This window comes from Lepidochelys kempii, chromosome 2, assembly GCF_965140265.1.
Source record: "Lepidochelys kempii isolate rLepKem1 chromosome 2, rLepKem1.hap2, whole genome shotgun sequence".
Taxonomy (NCBI): Eukaryota; Metazoa; Chordata; order Testudines; family Cheloniidae; genus Lepidochelys; species Lepidochelys kempii.
In genome coordinates this window covers 159651143-159667821 of record NC_133257.1, presented here as the reverse complement: position 1 = coordinate 159667821, position 16679 = coordinate 159651143, and the positions used below count along the sequence as shown (strand labels likewise).

The 16679-nt window shown below is 39.5% G+C and overlaps 1 protein-coding gene across 10 annotated transcripts in view; it reads left to right on the top strand.

The window, feature by feature from the left end:
* Window positions 1-16679, top strand: part of LOC140907213 (poly(rC)-binding protein 3-like) — a 713049-nt gene that overhangs the window by 252920 nt on the left and 443450 nt on the right. For all 10 annotated transcript variants that reach the window (XM_073332635.1, XM_073332633.1, XM_073332636.1 and 7 more), the window contains one exon: window positions 11466-11522. The gene's annotated coding sequence lies outside the window, so the exon portion shown is untranslated. The remainder of the gene's footprint in view (window positions 1-11465; window positions 11523-16679) is intronic.

Below are 16679 nucleotides of genomic sequence, written 5' to 3'. Positions count from 1 at the left end.
TGAGGAGACAAGATATTTGCAAAGCTGGGGGGGGAGTAGAAACAAAGGCTCTCTCGGTCTGTGTGATGATTTGGCCAGGACCAGAGCAGGAATGCAGGTCAGAACTCCGGTAAAGAGTGAGTAAGCAATCTAGTTAGATATGCATTAGATTCTGTTTTGTTTAAATGGCTGATAAAATAAGTTGTTCTGAATGGAATGTACATTCCTGTTTTTGTGTCTTTTTGTAACTTAAGGTTTTACCGAGAGGGATTCTCTGTTTTTGAATCTGATTACCCTGTAAGGTATTTACCATCCTGATTTTACAGAGGTGATTCTTTTACTTTTTCTTTAATTAAGATTCTTCTTTTAAGAACCTGATTGCTTTTTTCATTGTTCTTAAGATCCAACGGTTTGGGTCTGTGTTCACCTATGCAAATTGGTGAGGATTTTTATCAAGCCTTCCCCAGGAAAGGGGTGTAGTGCTTGGGGGGATATTTTGGGTGGGAGACGTTTCCAAGTGGGCACTTCCCTGTTCTTTGTGTAACACGGTGGTGGTGGCAGCTTTTAACCTAAGCTGGTAAGAATAAGGTTAGGGGGTCTTTCATGCAGGTTCCCCCATCTGTACCCTAGAGTTCAGAGTGGGGAAGGAACCTTGACAGGTGTGTAAGAGTCTCTAATTGGAAGGAGGAAGCTGGGGATCTGGAGAGACCACCAACTGGGGAGAATGATGTGTAGAACTTCACAGGGAGTGCTGGGCTGGGGAGGAGGGCAGTTAGAAATTCAGTGGTTGAGGTGCTGTACTACTGTTTTGGAAATGGGATGCAGTGGAAATGAGGCTCTGTGCTATGAAGGAAGCATAGCACTGTGGTCCATGCTTTGTAGCATCTCAGTATGTCCTGTGACCCACCAGTCTGCCCCCACTTGGGAATTCTTTCACATGTTTAGTAGAGCCACACATGTATGTTATCCCACAGTTTGTCTGTCTTGTCAATATACATTTTACTTCCTGTTGCTGCGGCTTTAGTGGATGCTCCTTGAGTTGCCCATTTTAACAGGGCTGTCTTGTATCTGAAATCTACACATTTCCAATTTGGTTCTGATGCCTGTGCTCCGGTTTTAAAATTAAGTGATATACTACCATGAAGCATATTACCTTTGCTTCCAATCACCAATGAGAGAGCCATGGATGTGTGTATATTTATGCTCTTTAATCTTTGGTGTAGGCATCTGCTTCAACAGGAGCAAAAGCAATGATTCACTGTTTCTTATTGTGGTCTCGCCTACTGAGACATTTAGAGTAAAAAGGTCTTTCTCACATATATTTCATAGAATCTTAAGATTGAAAGGGACCTCGAGAGGTTGTCTAATCCAGTCCCCTGCACTCCTGGCAGTCCTAAATACTATCTAGACCATCCCTGACAGGTGTTTGTCTAACCTGCTCTTAAAAATCTCCAATGATGGAGATTCCACAACTTCCCTGGGCAATTTAGTCCAATGCTTAACCACTCTGACGGTTAGGAAGTTTTTCTTAATGTCTAAGCTAAACTGCCCTCACTGCAATTTAAGCCCATTGCTTCTTGTCCTATCCTCAGAGGTAAAAGAGAATAATTTTTCTCCTTTCTCTTTGTAACAACCTTCTATGTACTTGAAAACTGTTATCACGTCCCCCCTCACTCTTCTCTTCTCCAGACTAAACAAACCCAATTTTTTCAGTCTTCCCTCATAGGTCATGTTTTTTAGACCTTTAATCAGTTTTGTTGTTGTTCTCTGGACTTTTCTCCAATTTGTCCACATCTTTCCTGAAATGTGGCACCCAGAACTGGACACACTACTCCAGTTGAGGCCTAATCAGCTCAGAATAGAGCGAAAGAATTACTTCTTGTGTCTTGCTTACAACACACCTGATAATACATCCCAGAATGATGTTTGCCTTTTTTGGCTACACTGTTGACTCATATTTAGCTTATGATCCACTATGACCCCCAGATTAATTTCTCTAGTACTCCTTCCTAGGCAATAATTTCCCATTTCGTATGTGTGCAATTGATTGTTCCTTTCTAAATGGAGTATTTTGCATTTGTTCTTATTGAATTTCATCCTTTTTTTTTTCCCTGGACCATTTCTTCAGTTTGTCCAGATCATTTTGAATTTTAATCCTATCCTCCAAAGTACTTGCAACCCCTCCCAACTTGGTATCATCCACAAACTTTGTAAGTGTACTCTCTATGCCATTATCTAAATCACTGACAAAGTTATTAAACCGAACCAGAACTGATACCTGCAGGATATGCCCTTCCAGCTTGACTGTGAGCCACTGATAACTACTCTCTGGGAATGGTTTTCCAACCAGTTTTGTACCCATCTAGGTTGTATTTCCCTAGTTTGTTTATGAGAAGGTCATGCGAGACAGTTTCAAAAGCCTTTCTGAAGTCAAGATATTCCATGTCTACCGCTTTCTCCCCGCCATCCATAAGGCTTTACCATGTCAAGAAAGCTATTAGGTTTGTTTGACATCATTTCTTCTTGACAAATCCATGGTAACTGTTACTTATTACCTTCTAGGTGTTTGCAATTAATTGCTTAATTATTTGTTCCATTATCTTTCCGGGTACAGATGTTAAGCTGACTGGTCTGAAATTCCCCAAGTTGTCCTTGTTATAGATTGGCACTATATTTGTCCTTTTCCAGTCCTCTGGAATCTCTCCCATCATCTGTGATGCTAATTGCTAATGGCTCAGATACTTCCTCAGTCAGCTCCTTGAGTATTCTATGATGTACTTCATCAGGCCCTGGTGACTTTAATACATCTAACTTGTCTAAGTAATTTTCAACTTGTTTTTTCCCTATTTTAGCCTTTGACTTTATCAAATTTTCACTGGTATCCACTATATTAGACGTCCAATCACTACTAAACTTTTTGGTGAAAACTGAAACAAAAACATCATTTAACACTTCTGCCATTTCCACATTTTCTGTTACTGTTTCTCCGCCCTTATTGAGTAACGGGCCTACCCTGTCCTTGGTCTTACTCTTGCTTCTAATGTATTTGAAGAATGTTTGTTTGTTACCCTTTTGTCTCTAGCTAGTTTAATCTCATTTTTTACCTTGGCATTTCTAATTTTGTCTTAATTGTGTTTATTAACTAGCATTTCAAGTTCTTCCTGCTTACTCCCCATACTTCTTGCACTTCTGCTATTTAAAACAGCATGGTCTAAACAAAATAAAAACTTGAATGCATTACACCCACTACTGATAGTGACTTTTAATTACAGATTCAAACCGTGTTTGTATGGGTGTGTTTTAGAAGGTTTTATCTGGTTCTCACAGCACAAACAAAATATATAACATTGTATTAAAATGGGGTTTGATCAAGAATTTTCATGAAAGGGGCAATTTCTGAACATGGGCTGTTGGCTGATAAACAATTCTAATAGCAAAACTGTTCACTTTGAATGTCAAACTAGATAAAATGAGTTTTACGTTTTCAAATCTACATCTTACGAAACTGTTGTTCTACAGTGGGTCAATTAACATGGGGAGTACTTGGGGGAATATCATGAATATCACAGTCCACTGTAGTGTTAATTGACTTCTAAAGGTGTTTGTAATGGTTTTAATGGTGACATTGAAAAATTAATCATAGTTGTATTTATAAAGCAACTGCCAACTAGGGAAATTGCCAAAGCTGTTAAAATAGACTTCACAACATGAAACAAATCATCATAAAGTACAGGGGAATTGTTAGACTATAAACATTTTTATACGTGGAAGATTTTGAAATGTTTTTAAACGCTGGAGAAAGATGGAATAGGTTGGGTAGTCATGGGACATGAACATCACATTGTAGAGGTCTCTGTAAAGGCTCCATCATTCACCAATTTACAGCAGAATGTCGGAAACCTTAAAGGTTGCATCGTTTCACACCATTAAAGCAAAGTTCAGTGAATAGGTCTGCAATATAGCCAGATTATTTTCTATTATGAGCTTTAAAAATCAGCTGGGGCCAACTTAAAGTCAATTTACCATTTTATAGGCAGCCAGGAGCAAAGAATGCAGGATGAGTATAATATGAGGTGAGCGGGTGTACTACTGAATTTTGCACTAGCTACCAGTGATGAAGAAACAATGCCGGAAGCCCTGCAAAGAGGAAATTATAGTAATCAAGCTTCATTGTTGACAATGGCATGTATTGCGGATGTGAGGTCGTCATGGGATAAATAGCAGAGAAACCTGCACATCTGAAAACCTTTCATATTCAAAACAAGGCATACCATAGAAAGGATGTGGCTGAAAATAATACCAAGGGGGTGAGATCCTGGTCTCATTGAAGTTTTGCCATTGAGTTCAGTTGGGCCAGGATTTCATCCAAGACTCTTAATGTGGCTATCTATTATAAATATACTTTGACGTGCCAGTATAATAAACTGTTAAAAATCAGATTACTGTGTGAGAGATGGAATAGAGGGATTAAAAAAACTCAGAATGATGAGGGGTTTGTGTATGGTGGTTTAGCAGGATAATAGAGGGTTTGCTGATAAGATTTATGGTAATTTCAAAGTCTTTACCGTACAGGCTGCAATATCCATATAATGTTATCAAAACAAACTAAGGACCACATCCTATGTATTGTGCTTCCGCTTCCCATGGGAGTTTTGGGTGGGCAGTGAGTGCAGGACCAGATGCCAGTAAGATTCTCTCTATTACAGTTATTAATTTGAAAATGTGATATGTGGTTTGAACTAGTAGTTCTCTCATACTTGCTTTTCCTTGCACTTTTGCTCTTTTTCCCTTCCTCCCTCTTAAGTACGGCCAATTGCATTGCTACATGCTGCTGAGGCTTGTAAGTTTTTGCTTTGTAAGTCCATGAATGGCTATTGAGCAGGATGGTGTCCCTAGCCTCGGGTGACCGTCGATGAAACACCTGATTGCCTGTTCTCTTCATTCCCTCTGAAGCACCTGGCATGGGCCACTGTTGGAAGGCACGATATGGGGTAGCTGGACCTTTGGTCTGACTCGCTGTGGCTGTTCTTACATTATGTACAACAGTCAAAAGTGCATTTGTGCTGTCCAAGTAAAAGTGGCTGACTGTGAAAGTGAAAAGGTGATTTACATCAGTGTTGTCGTGTCGGGCAGTAATAAAACACTGGAAGACTGTTGGACACACATTATATTATACAATTATATAACTATAAACAATATAATTGGAGGCAGTTGAGCTTGTGTGCAGCAGGCTGTTATTTACCAGTCATCTCTTTCAAGGCTCATTAAACACAGATTTATACACAAAATAAAAGCTTAGCTCTTCAGTGGCTAAATATGTGGTGGCATTTATTCACAAAAACATAATATGTAGGCCTAAAGCTGTCATAATCTATAATGGATGTAGTCGATGGTTGTTAGTGAAATTGTTCAATGGCACTCTGGGAGAGCAATGCTGAGGTGTTTGCCTTAACGAAAGACCTCATTTCTATGGTTTTATTTTCATGTTCACACTAAAGCACAAATTCCCTGATCATGGCTTTTGAGATCTGAAAGGCAGGAATACCCTAAAAATCATGGAAGTGTTTTAAAATGCAAGGCAGACTTCTTTCAAAGACTTTCACCAAAAAGTGTTGCATAATCATAACCTTTTTGAAATACTGTAATTCTTCAATGCCATACAAATTTAGTGGGGGAGAAAAATCTTGTGTTTTAGCATACTTTTGTTTTCACTTTTACCTGGTATTCCAGCCAACATGTTCAGTTTGGTAAACACCTTATATAAATACAACCCATTTTTTTAACTTAAAAAATATATCCACAGAATGTTTTGTCGTCTTTTCTTATGGCTTTTTGGATTTAGAGAGAAGAAATGCAAAATGAAGCATATCATTATAATGCATATTGGTTGAGGCTCTTTGTGGAATTCTGGTCAAACTTTTTAAAAAGTTTGAGTGCCAAAAGTTTGGCATCTAAATTTATATTTAGACACTTATTTAAGTGGCTTGACTTTTAATGTGCTGAGCATTCACAGCTCCCACTGACTTATTTTTTATATATATACATGACTATGAAACCCCAATATAAGTCACCAAGAAAATTATCCAAATAGTGCCTGTAAATCTCATCTCAAACTGTGACTGTCAGAATTTAAAAATATAGCTCAGCAATACAGAATAGCTGACCCGTATGTACGAGATCTGCTTTTGTGTAATTTCTCAATCCACATTTGAGTTTTAAATGTTCCGCTTTTGAAAGCTTTTCCAAATACGCCATTAGTTCCAGCCCCATTTCTCATTCTTTGCCATATTTTCAACTAGCATTTCTCCCTGGTTTGACTTGTGGCAACTCCGAATGATGGACATGCTGCAGCAGCTAGATTTAACTTTCTTTAACTGGAGATCTTACATAATGATATTGCAGTGTCTTCTCTATCCTTCTGAAATGCCCACTTCTGGATTACCACATGGCATCACTGCTGACCTCAACACTGGAGTGCCAATCTGACAACAAAACAGTGTTTTTATTCAGAAGTACAACCAGGCCTTGCTACTTCACACCCTGCTACTCCACAAATCTGACTTCAGAATATTTAGTTGAGTTGTGATAGTTAAAACTAATTACAAGTCACATCACAAGTAAAATACACTTGACTAAGTGTACATTAAGCATCATAAGAGTTTGTTCATTTTAGAAACAGTGTTTTAGTTTGGGATGTTTGAGATCCAGATTCAAGTTTTCCACGTTGAGCTTTTTAAAACCTAAACATAAATCTATTTGCTGCTTTCCCCAAAATGTGTTTAATTTGCAATGGTTCTCTCAGTCATTTATGGGAATTAGTGAAGTCCAGCTATAATACTTACCTTCTGGAACATTGCCATCTTTTCACTGTTTAGAGGGAAAACCACGTTGGACAAGAATTATATTAGCAAGATGAGAAATTCAGGTTAACAAAAATACCATTTGATTCAATTTTTTAGTAAGACTGCTTTTGCTTTAGATTTAAAAAATGATAGAATATTTTCCTTACTATTATAAGGACCGAGTCTTCAGCATGTTGCACCTACTTCTTTACAAAGTGAGTGTAAAAGTCTACCAAATCAGCAAGGTGATGTTTTTGCACTCCTGTTATAGTCACTTTGCACGAGGGTAACAGGCTACACATGAAAAAAGACAGTGGAGAATCAAACCCCCAAATTACTAGATTTCAGGCTCATGTCAGTAGTGGCTATATATCATTGCTGACTAGTAGCTTTTTGCCTTGTAGTCGGTAAATACAGCTTTGAGGACAAATGTCCACGTTACAGAACTCCAGTGGCCATGGTACAGACAATGCTAATGAGTTGTCAAAGATGAAATGGATCATACGGAATGAAATTTCTTTTGATTCTGAATATGGATGAGGCACCTTAGCTGGGAGCAGTGTGGGGGAGCTTACATTGTTGCTACCCATTCTGTGTCTACCTCCTGGTGGATAAATGAGCACTAGCTTCTGCTCTATCTAATGCTTTTGTCATTTCATGGTTAGGAATCAGAGCAAGTGTAACTTCTCATCCACTTGACTGCAGGCGTTAAGTAAGTCACTTTGTATGATGTGCAACAAAATAATCTTACCATGAGCTCATCTTCTCTGGTTTTAGGATTCTTTACAGCAGTCACTGTTTAAAAATCAGCATTTACTCACCATTATCGTACACTGCAGTAACTTGTGCACCTCTAAGCCTGATCACATTTTCTGTGGGATGTGACTAAAGAGTAAGAATTATCCTAGAATTCCTCTTTTCTTACACAGTCACTCACTCTTCCTGATACCTTGCAGCATGGTTTCATTTGAATCTTAATGCTAAGGTTTGCTTAGTTCTAGTAGGTGTTTAAATGTTGGAGCCTACTTAATGTTGATAACATTTTTCCTAGTACTGAAGTAAGGGGAATGTTGATTCAAACCTTGCACTGGTCTAAAAAGAAAAAAAATTAGACACACACAGTCAGTGAGGTTATATCTTTTATTGGACTAGCTTCTGTTGGTGAGAGAGACAGGCTTTCGAGCTTACAGAGTTCTGACGCGAAGAAGCTATGTAAGCTTGAAAGCTTGTGTCTCTCACCAATGGAAGCTGATCCAATCTCACCCACCTTGTGTCTCAAATATCCTGGGACCAACAGAACTGCAACACCACCACATACAATAAAGATGACACTAAAAGTGGAAGAGGTATTAGAAACAATATTCCTAAAGAGACTATGGAATCAAAAGAGAAATTTTCTCTTTGGGTCTTGGTGAGCATCTGTTAAAGAAGAAATAGAAATATAAGAGACACAATAGTGTGAATAAAACTATTACTCACCTTTTATAATGATTTTTGAGATCCTCCGATGAAAACAGTTATGAAAGTCCCAAATATGATGATTATTACAGTAGAGCCTAGTTCTGCATTTTTGTCACCTTCTGTCCCCCAACTGAAGTTAATGAGAATTTTGAATGTGGAAGGAGAACAAAATAGGGCCCTTTGAATTCTGCAAAGAAAAACTGAGAATCAACCAGATGGCTTAAATTTTCACCCCAAATAATTGATCAGTGATGTATAGTTCACAGACAAGAAAACATCATTTTTGGATTGTTCTCTTAAAAGCAATGGATACATTTGAAGTTGCTCAGCAGAGCTTTGTTCAGTTGACTAGAAGCTCATCTATCTCAATAACCGAAAGATTCCCTGGGAAAGTTCCTTCTTATAGCAGACTACTGAGGTAGAGCTGCAGAAAAGTAAACAGCAAGTATGAGACTCTGTTCATTATTGTGGTGACAGACATGTAGACCTGTTCTTAGATAATGTCAGAAACTTGAATTTTTAACTGGCCCAATTGGAACTCCTACACCCACACAACAATGTCTGCTGAAAAATCCATATTTATCCCTTTTAATGCCACACAAGCAGTCTCTGACCACATTGCCCTGGAGCTGATTCACTGACACATTACAGACCGGAGCTTCTTTAATAATAGTGTTAATCTTTATGCCTTTGTTCCCCCGACGCTTTGTTTAAAAAACAGCTTTTTTCATAGTGCATGTGTTGACACAATTTAACATTTTTATATATGAGCACTGAAATGATGGACAGTGAGAAGATAGTAAGAGAGTTGTGTACTCTGCTTTAATTCTGTAACCTCTGTAGGTAGAGGCTCTGCTCTGGACTCCATTCAGGTTTTGCAATTGATTGCAGTGGGAGCAGTATTAGGCCTTCAAGTAGGGAGATTACACCTGTACCAGTAAGAGGCTGCTACTCCTCTGTGAGGGAAGGGGAAGACGGGTTAATGTGGGATAAGCCGAAAAAGAATAACTTGCTACGTACGTCAAGCCACATTTAGAGCCCTTATAAATTTTTGTAATTCTCCTACCTTTTCTTAGTTTATCCTGAATGTGATCTCTAATCTCAGTGAAGTAGAATTGGTTAAACAGTTCAGGGCAACTGATGTGGATCCAAAGTAATTACAGAGACAGTGAGTACAGTACATGTGATCTCTCTCTGTAGGTGTATCATTGGATTATATATATTGTATGTTCCTAAATCCACAGGGTAAATATTTATATTTCATTACTGTAATGCCAACGGAAGGTTGAAATATAATTTAAGCCCACTGTCAGCTATGCTGGAAGAACGCCAGGAGGTAATGTCAAAGTTCCCAGGAGTCAATGGCACGTGGTTAAGACCGGTCTGCTTCATAGCCAATGGTACACAAGGGAGTGATGTGGCCAGCATCACATCTGACTGTCTTTGAGTGCCCTAATCTGATGGATCAGGTACCTATTTGGAGCTGAGTGAACTGGAGGTGGCCTTTCAGAGGGAGCAAATACTTGAACCCGTGACCTTCAGAACTGTAGATAAGGGCCTTAACCACTCAGCCACCATGTGGGATTTTAATGAGGCTGCAACTTTAATCTCTTAAATATCTAGGAGTACCTGGCAAATAAATTGGGCAGTGCAGGTCATCACCATTTCCATAATCCCTTCAATATACTCAGGGGGGCTGCCATCAGCCCTCCCCATTTCCAATCTGGTCCTAGCCACCATGCTGCTGGGACCCCACCACATCCCTCATGTGAGGGTGCTAGAAAGGACGGGCGATTGACATTCCATTGTAAATGTAGGAGCACTGAACTCATCAATTGTATCCAATCACCATATCCAGTCCATAATGAATACCTGCACTGGACATCTACTGCAAGGAGGCACCAGAAATTAACTTGGCTACCTCCCCTGATCCTAGACAGGTTTCCAGATATTTACTGATGCCTTCTTTAATATCGGCCAAAAATGTATCTGTTCCCTAGTTGGATCGGTATATCCCATCCTTGATGAATATCCGGTAAAATGGTATCTGGTAAAATATGCCTGTCTGAGAAATTACTAGCCCTCGGGTAAGAATTTGGCCACTTCCATGTTCACATACTGTACCTCGTAGCCTTGTCAACTCATGGAGGCTTCGCAGCTCCCTGCCACACTGTGCACTGAAAAGTGTCAGACCAAATACTGCTCACTCCCAGCTTTACATTAGTGCTGCTCCAGTGATTTCAGCAAAACTGCGTTGACGTAAAACTGGTTACACCCCCTTACCAACTCCCAATTAAAATGAGTCAATATAAGAAAGTAAAAGTACTTATCTGAGTAGTTTTCTGGGAGGTGGGTTGGCAAAGGTAGAATTAGTGTAAAATAAAAATCATTCCACCTCACTATCTCTCCCTCTTGATTTCCCTTTCCTCTTCCCTCTCTCTCCTTCCCTTCTACCTCTCATCTGCTCTCCCACTTGCTTTCTTACACCTTCCTGTTTTGTTCATTTGGGAGAAGTTGTTACAGACCTTTTAAAAATGAGCAAGGCAAGGGCAGAAAGAGGGGAGAAGCCACAGCTCAGCATTATTGCACGTTATTATTCATGTTACAATCCACCCTGCTTTTTTGGTGGACAGCCTTGAAATCTGCCATATTAGTTTTGGCCATGGAATTGCAGTCAGCTGCATGGCTCGAGTCATTAGTGTATGCGGGTGTATGGGCAGCCAGATATGATACAGGACCATTTACAACATTTTTACCTTAAACTCTTGGAGGGAGGTTTTCAAAGAGTACCTAGTGCACCAAGAATTTAGGCACGTACATCCCACTGAAAGTCAATGGGCTTTGGGTGCTTTTGACAGTCTCCTCGTCAATATACCTCTGAAGATCCAATCCTGTGATCTTAATTCTGGCAAAAAAAAACCCATTGATCTCAGTGGCAATTCTCTAAGTAAAAATACAAGATGGGCCACTGGTTGGTGATGCTCTATTTGTGCGTGTTTTAATATATAAAGAACGTTAATGCATATATCTATGGTAGACATCAGCAAAAGGTTTCAGGATGCTAAGTTCCCAGTGTAAGGCTTTTCCTCGGTAAAGCTTGGTATTTGTTAATCTGGTCTAAAGTTTTATGAAGTATAGGTCAATATCTTGTTATAAGAGAACTTATTACTTCATCTTCTACAGGTCAGATTTTCTTCAGACTGAGAAGGAGTTGTAGCACATGAGGATCTGATACAGTAGGTAAGTTGATTTCAATTCTCTCTCATCTAACTTTTATTACTTTGCTGACTGGTACTGACTAAACTGCAAATTTTACTCTCAATTACCATAGTGCAAATCCAGAGTAAAGCCATTGATTTTACATGGGTGTAATTGAAAATGGAATTTTAGCCACAGTGTTTTTCAAAGTGAAATTTCAGAAACATTTATTGTTATTTATTATTATTTTATTTTATTATTAAACTTGCTTTTAGTCATTGATCATAGACACTAAGAGATCAACACAAGAAAAATGAATTCAGTCCAATCTGTTGTTGAAATAAATTAAAGTAAACATATTTTTTATGGGAAAGGATAAACCTACATCTTATCTCATGGCTGCTCAGAGGATCCGCTGTAATTGATGTACTGTAACCATGCTCACAGAGTAATAACTATCCCTTTGGATACAGTAATGTCACCGATGAGGTTAAATTACTTAACAGCACAGTTTGTCCTTTCCTACTTACCCTGTCAGCTTATGAATCAGACAAGCTGTGCTAAAAACAATGTATCCAAGCATGTAGCCAGAAGATAAATGAGAGATTGATGTAAGGGTGGAATTTTATATTGTGCCGATCATTGAGTTCTACAATCCAGGGCAGTTGTTTAGTGCTTTAGAGTTATAGATGTGTTTTGCCTCTTGGTCATGGAACAATGCCATGGTCAAGCTGAAATCTTCCTTAACCTGCAATATGTGTCACTCTGGAATCCAAGCAGCAACAGTGGAGAATAATTTGAAAGGATTAAATTTAATCATGACATGTGGCTCTAGAAATGGTTTGTGGTGGTATCAACCACTGTGAAAATCATTAGTGTGTGGGTTGTGGTGATGAGAAGCACTCTGGTTCTCTGGCTTCCCGTGGGATTGCCTGTTATGTCACTCAAACAGATGAATTGTGGGAGAATTTATTTCCTTTGACAGAGTCTGGCAAATAAAGCTGAATTGAACTCATAGTGGAAGTTTCTTAGAACACAGTACAAAGATGGAAAAGGTAAATAGCTTTTAGTTTGGCATCTCTGTAAATCCAGCTTAAAGTCTGTCAGTAAATTTTGTTTAGTGGCATCAATGCTTGAGACCTTCAATTTGCAGAGCTATCAATTGTTTTAATCTTCATGAGTACAGAATATACATCCCTGACACAAATCACAGGGTTGTCCATTTACAATATGTGTAGTTGTATATATTAAATTGTCAGAGCAGTGATTAGAGTGAAGGTAGGGGAAAATATGATTTGCCTTCTGTCCAGGACTAAACTTGAGGACAAATCTATGAAATTGCATTCACAGTACTTCAAAAAAAAAATTCTTGTGCATTTGCATGGACTTAATCACTTCCATCACATACAGAAAACATTTTAGTTCCTTTGTTACTGCACAATAATTTCGTCTGTTTCTCCTTGCATTTTCCATGCGTGTTGATCTAGGCACCACATGTGATTTGAACTACATTTTTTCTAAAAAGTCAGTATATTTCTGTTACATTCGAAGAACAATCTATCTACTAATTACTTGGTGGTTAAAATGATAACTGTAAATCTCTATCGATATTAAACAAAATAGGCCAGATTTTGCCCTGATGTACACCCCATACAGCCACAGTGAGGTCAGTTCAACCTACTGGTATTCAATTGTTTGGATTGTAAGTTGCTGGAGTACATTTGTAGCATAGTTGATCAGGTGCCAGTTTTTTATTTCAAAGACACTGAATTCAAAGTTTCCTGGGATTTTCGTAGTAAGCCTTTGTGTTAATTCTGTCCATCAATATGTTTCCCCCTTAACTTGTTTGGTTTTTTTGTACGTGTGAAATATCTTGTATTAAATTATATACAATTACAAACTGCAGCCTGACCTTGCAGTCCTTCAATAGGAGATATGCACATATATATGTATAAATGTGCTGTGGGACTGAGCCCAGTACATTAAAGGGAGATGTGTTCTACAGACATGCTGTATCAGAAGAGTGATCTTCAAAATATCAGATTGAATTGATAACTGACACATCTCTCCATTTCTACATTATTTCTAATAATGTGGAATTAGTCACAGTCCTAACTCCAGAAAATGCCCTCTGCAGGGTCTTAGGAAGTCAGGGAGAGGGAAAGTGGTGGCCTACAGAAGAGGGGCCTGATCCCCTATGCACAAGAGATGAGATCTGTTAGCTGAGAGGACCTTCCACGTGTGTATCTTCAGAGCAGGATTTGGCCCATCATTGATATTTATCTCTAATATAAAGAATATGTTGGTAATTTTATGGACAGATACTTGCTTTGAAGATCTTGGAATCTAGGAGCCTGATCCTGCTCACACTAATGTCGGGGACCAAAGTCCCATTGACTTTAATTGGAAGACACTCAGTCCTAGATAGGCCGTGCTCAAATGCCAGGGCAGGAGGGGAATTGGAAGGAACAGCAAGAAATGTGGATGTAACAGTGATGTGTGTGTTAGTTCCATGATCATTGTTTGGATTTTATATTTTGAATATTTCATTTATTTTTAAAAATAGGGGAATGGCTGGCAATATCAGTGGTTTAGTGTCAATGGGGAGAGGGCTCTAGGGTCTTTAAGCCTTTTGGAAATATAATGAGGAGGCTGGCAGACTTGGTCAGAGAAGGGATTTCCAGAAAGCATTTCTCATATGAAAAAAAGTATAGAGCTGAGAGGAAGAGGAATAACCAATTTGGATTGAAGAAACCAGTTATGCCTGGGGTTAAAATAAGGGAAAGTCAGGGAAATGCAGCTAAAAGCAGAGGGCAATTCTCCTTCCCCTCAGCACAGCTTATACCACCACCGCCTCCTTGTCTGGTGTGATGATTAGCTCCCCCTCATTTCATTCTACTTTAACCACTGGCCAGGTGGCCTGCATGGAACGAAGGGAACAAGAAGAGCAGAAGGAGCTGAGTTTAGAAAAGTGGACAGGAGCCAGGTTTATTCAGGCCCTTGAAGGGGATAGGAAAAGGAACATGAATTTGATGCAAATGTGGTGGAGAGAATTGTCAAACCTTGCCAAAGTGCTGGAAAACAAAGCAGTGTACTGATGTGTTTTTATAGTGAAGAACCAGCATCCAGATGTTAAGAGCATTCGAGATACTGAACAAGTTAAACTGTGTTATTGACACTGAGACACAGGGGTAGTTTCCGGTGATGTTCAAATTCTGATCCACTGTGGAGCATGATAACCCAAATACCACAAAAGTCAATGGCACTTTGCTTTAAATATATATAATGTAGTAGAAGATCCTTCTTAGTCCGGGGGGTGCTTATTTTAGAAATTAACACTGAAGAGAAGCTCCCCAAGGTATATTCTCTGGGCCTTGTTTTCATTTACATATAACCTTTCAAATGCTAGTGGGTTTTTTCTTTGTTTAGCAATGATTTATCCAGAATAACTGTGAACACTTGAATGTATGTAGAAGTAGGGAGGTTTTAGCCTTAATTTTGCTTCTTTGGTTTTATTCCTCCTTATATCGCTTTGATGTTGCTTATATAGTGGCTATCCCAATTACGAATCACCAGTGTCACTATTGCAGTTCCGATCCTGTGCCATGAGTATTGTTCCTCACAGAGCTGAACTGGTGAATTAAAGAAAACCAAAACAAACCATAGTGAGGACAAAGCCTCTGAAAACGAAGCCATTTGTGTTCAGTTATTGATGTTTTGTTCCTGTTGCTGGGACGCTGTAAGATGGGACGACTGAGTAAAATGTCAGTAAAATTAACAACCTGGCATATGTGCAGTAAATACTGAAGATTGGATGTTTTGTTTTATTTTGTTTTTCTCGTTAATGATGCACGGCTTAATGTATCATTATTTTTGTTCCTGGTTTTATAGCAGCCACGCTTTTTTTAATGTTAATGGTTCCTATTGTCTCTAAAATACTCTAACCTGTTAGTTAAATTGAGCATTCTCCCCAGGTCATCACTTCACAATGTTATGTTTGTTTATGTAACCCTTCTGCTAGGGGGCGTCGGCAGCAACAAGGTTCAGATTCAATATCTAGGGGATCCTCTTAACAGTACAACACAGAACTGGCTTGAGTCCCACCCAGTAATCTGGGAAAATTTAACCACCACCCCTGGGTGCCTCTCAGAGGCAGTACTTCTCCTCTCACAAGCACTGAGTTGGTGTATAGCAAAGAAAATCTCTAATGAAGAGGAATCCAGCGTTATTTTGAGAAAATGCCACATCCACAATTTGAAAGTAACTATGAGCAAACACCCACCCCTGAGTACGCTGGGCAGTGCCTTTTGCCTCAGTTTCTCACCTTGTAGTGTGAAAGTCTGACGACAAATATTCCTTTAACACATCACTCCCCTCTCCCTCCGCGGCACCCCACTCAGCTGGTTGTCCTGAGTCAGCAAAGACCCAGAGTTCAGAGGTGGAGTCACATGAGTCCACCTCCCACACCTTAAGTGGAGGGAAGGGGGGCGGGTGTCAAGCACTGCTACTGCTGCCTCTGCTCACTGCCACCTCTGCCACGATCCTCTCTGCTGCGATCACTGCCATGTCTGCAATGCCACATTCTGAGGTTCCCCCGCTCAATCCAGCTCTGAGTGTTTTCTCTGGGTAGCCAGGAATGCCTGAGCTACTGCCTCTTGGTTGTCTTTCACTGCAACACTGTCCCTATTCCAGGGCTAGGGCTTAGCCCCTTGTCCGGGTTCCTTCCCCACTCTGAACTCCAGGATACAGATGTGGGGACCCGCATGAAAGACCCCCTAAGCTTATTCTTACCAGCTTAGGTTAAAAACTTCCCCAAGGTACAAACTTTGCCTTGTCCTTGAACCATATGCTGCTGCCACCACCACCAAGCGTGTTAACAAAGAACAGGGAAAGAGCCCACTTGAAGACGTCTTCCCCCAAAATATACCCCCAAGCCCTACACCCCCTTTCCTGGGGAAGGCTTGATCCTAATCCTCACCAATTGGTACAGGTGAACATAGACCCAAACCCTTGGCTCTTAAGAACAATGAAAAATCAATCTGGTTCTAAAAAGAAGAATTTTAATTAAAGAAAAGGTAAAAGAATCACCTCTGTAAAATCAGGATGGAAAATACTTTACAGGGTATTCAGATTCAAAACACAGAGGATCCTCCTCTGGGCAAAACAATAAAGTTACAGAAGACAGGAATAAACCTCCCT